General features: G+C 35.2%; 1 pseudogene; it reads left to right on the top strand.

The window, feature by feature from the left end:
• The first annotated feature begins 1,175 nt into the window (after window positions 1–1,175).
• Window positions 1,176–1,328, top strand: LOC136377713 (U2 spliceosomal RNA; annotated as a pseudogene).
• The last annotated feature ends 6,004 nt before the right edge of the window (window positions 1,329–7,332 follow it).

The raw sequence follows: 7,332 nt of genomic DNA, 5'->3' as shown, positions 1-7,332 counted from the left end.
AGCATTGGAACAAACAATTGTGTAGAACCAACAGAAAATATGTCCTGGTTCTGTTGATTGATTGCTAATACATGATTAATAATCCTGTTATTACTGATACCTGGCAGGTAGAAACACATCTGAATGGCAAGACAAGGGAGCTAGCTTGTACCTTAGAGCTGCTTTAGATGGCTTTTTGGAAGTAGGAATAAAATCTTTATGACTATTATTTTTTCCTTCTTAATGTTGAATGGATAGTAGCCCTTCAAAGGCAGAGTAAAATTGTTATTTGGTTTAAAATCAAATTTGAAAATGTTCTTCAAAGGGTAATAAATCCTGCAAAGGGTATCAATATTGAGGGACATGGCTTAATAACACCTTCTTGATGTTTAGACTGAGATTGCTATAAGTAGTTTAAAATGATAAAGATGACACAAACTTAACATATCTCAGAATTATAAACCAAGAAACAATAATGTGGCAGGCAGTAAGAAATATTGTCAGGTACATGGATTTAATAAATTTCTTGTTTTCACTTGACGTTATAAAGTAGGAGTAAACTCTTTGTGGTTGCATCTTTCCAACACCCACAACACAGTCTCTGAATGTCAATAAATATAATATAGTTAAGAAATCAGGTGGCTCAGTGGATAAAGTGTTGACCTGACATCCTAGATGTTATGGGTTCAACCCCTGGTCAGAGTACATTCGAGAAGCAATCGGTGAGTTTACAACTAAATGGAATAACTAAGTGAAACAATAAGTTAATGCTTCTCTCTCTCTCCCTTCTCATCCCGCCTCCCAAATCAATGGAAAATAAAAACAAAAAACAAAAAAACAAAAAATCAAACCTACAGAGCATTTAGTGAAATCATTGTAGACATATGTTCTTTGTATACTTTTAAAGCTCCTCAATCATGTGAGGTTGTCATGTGCAATCTGCAGAGAATAACTTTTAAGGTCTAAGAAATACTGGTTCTCAGAAACATTTAATTCTTACTTTTTATAATGAAGGAATTTGGAAAAATGAGGAATCCTGTTATTCCTCACTGTCTGGATAATATATAATTCAGAAGGACGTAGCCTGAATCAAAGTACCTTGCCAACACATACATAACCCTCCCCAAAATGTTTCTTTCAATAAATAGCCACTTTCCTTTAAAAAAAATAATTCCATTAAAAAATGTAAAGTATATATAGCTTCTCAGCCTTTTGGCTAAAAACAAGTGCAGTATCTGTTCATATCAGTTTAAAAATATAAAGTATTTCCTTCCTTGATCAGCCTCAATAATTTGTAGTGAGTTTATCAGATTCATACAGTAAAGTCAATCTATATGTGACAAGTCCTTGTAAGTCATTAGGCCCTAAATAAACATTTATTAGCCGTCATTTACCATTTAAGTTGCAGGGAGAATGAGGCACGAAGAAATTTTGATGTGGTAGCTAAAATGATGATGCTATTAAAATAAGCTATTTTAGTGGAGGCTGATTGGTGGACCAGCTGAAAACCCGGTAGTGGAAAGTTGTGAAGGACAAAGCCCCGAAAAGAAAGCTAGGACAAGGGAAAAAAATGCGAAGAGTAACTAATAGGTGTTGTATGCATGTCTGTTTTCCTTCACTCTACTTTATAATTTTGATTAACGTCAGGAAAAAGCAAGATCAACATATTTTATATACTAACACCAGGAAGCGTTCATGAAAATGAGTGGCAAAACCCTTGAAAAATGAATATTGCTTAATCTGGTAATGTGGTGTAACCCAGGAATGCAATGTCCTTGGAGTCAACATATACTCAGGTTCATCTTATCTTCCTGTGTTCTACATATTCATAGTCCTTTTGGTATATCCTCGCCACTGACAGCTCAACTCATTATAACAATTCAAGGCAAACAGAAAACATAGTACAAACATATATCTCAGGCCCTGCTCTGTCAGTGAAGGACAAAGTAATAACACAGGGACATTTCTTCTTGCTCAAGTTGGGTAATATTCAGTCCTATGTGTCCCATTCTGTTTTAGGCTACATATCAGCTTATAGCATTCTAAAATTTTGGCTTGCACATTAAAATAATGTTTTATAACACTTAAGGGTGAATAGAAAGGAAAGGTCAGATGAAAGGATGTGAAAGTCAAGAAGAATTGTTTTAAAAAAAATAAATTTGAAAGTATTAGTTTGGTGTGGCAAACATACAGAGAATAGCAGTCTGTCACAGTAAGATGAAACTACTAATAATAGCTAATAAAATTTAATAGTAAGTTCAATGATTATTTTCTCTATGACTCACAATTCACATTTTAAGCATAGGTATAATGCAAGGGGCAATAAACTCACACCACACTATTGTCAAGCATTCAGATAGAAAATAATTGTTCCCTGGGAGAAAAACAGACACACTAATAATAAGCAGGGAAGTAACATAATAGATATGGAATCACAGTGTTTGTGTTTCATGGAGAGGTGTGCTTATATTTGGCCAAGCAGAGTGTAAGTGCCACAGCCAGGATTCCAAGTAGGGAGGGACCACACTTCTTTAGTGATGAAAGGAAGGAACTCTGGTGTGTCTCTAAAGTAGTGAATGTTCCTTAATCCAGAATGAGGCTTTGCTAGAAAGGGGGAGGGATCTGAAGCTCAGAGGCCTGTCCTTTCACTGAACTAACTTAGACTTGGTCATGTCTATGATTAAACTGAGGGTGAGCATTCAAATTAGGATTGATCTAGCCTCCTAAATAGGTTTTATAAGCCCTTTTATGGGGGGGTGGTGGTGGCGGGGAATAGACATTCACAGAGGTTAAATAACTTAGCCAAGTTATTTCTTTAATTGTCATTGGTTTGTTTGGCTTTCTCTTTCTTCTTGAGATAATTTTTATAAGTACTATTTTTCTAGAGAACTTTTTATTTTAATTTGTATTATAAAATTATTTTTATAATTACAAAAAAATCTCTACTGATCCGTATTATCCAAGATAATAATAGCATTAAAGTATTAATAGAAGTAAGATGGGGCTATCATTCTGCATCTTATTCATGATTTTCATGTAGTGAAATGGAAAGCTTTCTTTGTTATCTTCTGAAGTCTCCAGAGTAAGATATGAGTTATCTGTTTCTTATAGGCTTTGTAAAATTTTTGTGAGGAAGTAATTGGGAGGGTTTTTTTTGTTTTGTTTTGTTTTTTATTTTGTTTTGTTTTTTGCTTAGTTTTTTGTTTGTTTGTTTTTGTATTTTTCTGAAGCTGGACACGGGGAGGCAGTCAGACAGACTCCCGCATGCGCCCGACCGGGATCCACCCGGCATGCCCACCAGGGGCCGATGCTCTGTCCATCTTGGGGCATCGCTCTGCCGCAATCAGATCCATTCTAGTGCCTGAGGCAGAGACCACAGAGCTATCCTCAACGCCTGGATAAACTCTGCTCCAATGGAACCTCGGCTGTGGGAGGGGAAGAGAGAGACAGAGAGGAAGGAGAGGGGGAGGGGTGGAGAAGCAGATGGGTGCTTCTCCTGTGTGCCCTGGCCAGGAATCGAACACGAGACTCCTGCACGCCAGGCCGACGCTCTACCACTGAGCCAACCGGCCAGGGCCTTGCTTAGTTTTTTCGAGTTTTGTTTCTATTAGGGTATACCGGAATCAGTCAAGAATTGTTGATTAGCAATTCAATTATTTTAATTGTCATTGGTTTGTTTGGTCTTTCTCTTTCTTTTTGAAATAATTTTTGTAAGTAATATTTCTCTATAGAAATTTTTATTTTAATTTGTGTTATTATATAATTATTCTTATAACTTAAAAACAATCTCTAATAATCTGTATCTGTTGCATTTTTCTTTCCTTATGTATTTTATTTTTATCTTCTTTTTTCTGTTTTATATATCTTTCAATCTTGTCCTTGTTATGCTGTCTTTAAATTTTTTTTGTCTTTAAATCTTAAACATATCTATAATTTCAGTTTATAGCAGTTTTAAGGTTCCTTTATGCTCATTCTATTGTTTTTGTTGTTTCTTGGTTTGTTTCTATTGACTAATTTCTACTACATTTGGGTCACATTTGTTGCTGCTTCACATGGCTTGTCATTTTTTGGTGAATTTCTGATATAATTAATGATGCATAATCAAACATATGGGATTTTTATCTTCCTTTAAAAAGTTTTGAAGTTTGTTTTTTTCAGGGCAAGACAAATGTGCTAAGGCAAGTCTAGTTTCACTCCTTAAGTGTGACTCTTAACGCATTTTCCACTGATTGCATTGAATGTCAAATGAGATTTCTACAGTCTGCTTGCTTGGAATTTGGATGTCTCTCAGTCTTTTGTGAGGTCTGAAAATCACTCACTTATAGCTTCCTTTATTTGTTATTTGTGTAGCTTCCTGGAGTGTCAACTTTTTACTTTACATGTACAGATTAGGATGAAGTCAAAGATTCTTGGTTATGTTCCTAAAGACTCAGATTTACATGTCTAAGGTAGAGCATAGAAGATAGATAGACAAATGATAGATAGTTGATTCCAACTAAGTTACAAGAGAAAAATGCTACAATAGAAGCTATCCCAAATGCTGATTTATCCTCTGAGTTATGTAAATAAACAATGTATAAAGCTCTGGAATGAAGCTCGAACCTTGCTCATGTTACAAGACCAGTGAATGCAAAGGAAAACAACTCATGGGTTATTTTTCAGTACAAACTTTTAGAGTTTATTTCTCTTTGTTTGCTTTGGCATACATACCTGAAATACACAATACTAAGCACCCTTACTTCTGAATAAATGGACAAGAGTATTTCATCAAAAAGAAATGAAAAAACAAGGAAACAGTTGTAAACTAAGAGCTCATCTTGAAATGTTGATTACCTTCCAATTTCTCAAGACCCCTAGACCCACAGCATGTGCATCAGTCAAGGTGCCCTCAGGAAATTGATTCCAACTCTGATGATGCTGAAGACTTTTTCTGACACACCCAACAAGAATGGTTGAGGCAAGACTCTGACAGGCTAACTATAGCAGAAAGCCGTTACCTCTCCTGGGTGGAAGGCCAAGAGGAGGGGCTGCCTCAGAATTCATATCCTGGAGAACACAGCCATGGCTATAATCTTAACAGTGATTCAGGAAAAGTCCTGGGGAAAGAATATCTAATTTCTGTCATTCTCCATCTTCTGAAAACTTCCCGATACCTCATAATTGGCAAACCTAACTAGAAATCTGACAAAGGATGGGGAGAAGGAGAGGATCAACTCCAGGGCAGACATCAGGGAGGAAAAGGGTAGAGAATAAATTAGAATGTAATGAGTGGGTGAAGCAAATAGGGAATCAACAGCACACTGGAGGAAAAAAATCACAGGGGCAATACTTCTTTATGTGAATGTTTTCTTCTGCATAGAATTTTGTTCTTTTGATTTATTAGTTTTACTTTTTTTGTTTTAAAATGTACATTGCAAATATTTTCAGAAAAGTTAATAAGATAATAAAACTTATAAATTAATTTAGCTTCTTTCAAAGCATGTACACTTAAAAAACCAGTGAGTGTAACAACATTTACAGCTCATTGTAATCTCTCTGTAGAACATCAGGAAGCCTGCAAAATGAAGTATACCTAGTAAAAAGTGCCTTAAGTAGAGCCTAATAAATCTTAGACTAGCAGACAGTTCAAACAGGAAGACCTGCTGAGCTCTGATGCAGGAGAGTCTAATCCGCAGGATAAATTGTTCCAAGAAGAACTCATCCTTGTGAAAATATATTATCCTTATGACAATACTAAGGCCATTGTCCAAGACAGTTATTGGCTGTGCAAATGCCAGTAACAGAAGTGAAATATACCAGAAAACTGAAGATGAAGAAAGAAATAGGTGATCAAATAAAACCTACAGAGAAATGGAAATGCCTGTGATGGTTCTGCCCGTCTGATGTCTTAGTTATGACATTGCTGTGATCTGCCTGGGCTGGTACTACCAAGTGCCATGTTCAGATAGATTTAAAAGATAACTTAAGAGAATTTCCTTCCTATAAGTTAATAACTGTATCCTGAGTTAAATCAACTTGGAAGCCAAAAGAGGTCTTCAAAGGACTGACAGTGTCTAAACAAACAAAACCATTCAAGTCAGAGTACAGAGGTTATTACAGTCTTGGAGAGAAAATATTTTTGCCCTTTGCTCCATTTGGTAAACAGGTTTTAAAAATTACTTTAATAAAACATTTTATAAAATTGTGATTCACTTCAGTTACTCCCATATATATATATAAAATCAAATATAAACTAAATTAACTTCCTGGGTTAGTCAAGTGCAGAAGCTTAAAGAAAACAATTTTGCTTCAGGTGCGGGAGGACTACTACTGACAAAATTTGGTGAGACCTATGATCATTAACTCATCTAAATAAATACACAGTCTTTATTTTACCTGCATAGACACTGTTTTAGAACATATCCTCTGCCAAAGCAAGGAGATGACTGATCTCATGTTAAATTAAAAATTGGGGTAAATCTCTTCATAGCTTCACTAATAGTATCCACCAGCAAACAGTTGGGGCTATTTGTTTAATGTTTATATATCTTCATAAAAACCATGTAAGCTAGTGCCTAATGTGTGATGATTTAAAGATAGGAAAGGATTCAGACTTTTCCACCTGAGAGACTATGCCCATCACCCCTTCTTGGAGACCACATTCAATGATGTGCTTTGTATAACATCATAGTCTCAGTATTATATTTATTGGCCCTTTCTTCTAAATCAACCCTACAAAGTCATCTTCCAAGGCATTATTTTGTGTGTGTGCAACAGATTGGTAGGATGGGGGTAAAATGGGACTCTTCAACCCTGGTTGTGGCCCCAGACCCACGGGCTCTCTGTGTCAAGTCTGTACAGCTTACTTCACTGGTTTATGTCTCATTTTATTTTTCTGGAGATGATTTGTCTGTATTTCATTACTGATAAGTTTCCAAAGATACATTCTAATAGAAATCAAGGGGTAGTGAAAAATCCCTAAATGTCCTTGCCTATTTATTTTTTAAGATAAAACTAATTTTTCTTCCTTTGTTTTTAAACAACAAGCCCTTAAAATTTTTTTAAAGTAATACATGTTCAGTAAAGATGATCTTTAAAATATAAAATTATACAAAAAAAAATTTTTCTCATACCCATGAACACGTAATCTTGTAGATTTAGGTTTTTTCCCTCTGGACACACATTCTTTCTCATATACAGACCCACATTTCAATAGAATCAAATTATATTGTGTATATAACACTATATTACAAGCATTTTCCCACATTAACGGTATTTTAAAAAATTATTTTAAGTACTAACATAATGTGCCATTCTATTGGCATACCACTGTTCAGTAAATAGTGCTCCTATTTTTTAAATATCATGCTTTTT

This window comes from Saccopteryx leptura, chromosome 6, assembly GCF_036850995.1.
Source record: "Saccopteryx leptura isolate mSacLep1 chromosome 6, mSacLep1_pri_phased_curated, whole genome shotgun sequence".
NCBI classification, from domain to species: Eukaryota; Metazoa; Chordata; class Mammalia; order Chiroptera; family Emballonuridae; genus Saccopteryx; species Saccopteryx leptura.
Note: the sequence above shows the minus strand (reverse complement) of the source record. Positions and strands in the feature narration are given on the sequence as shown.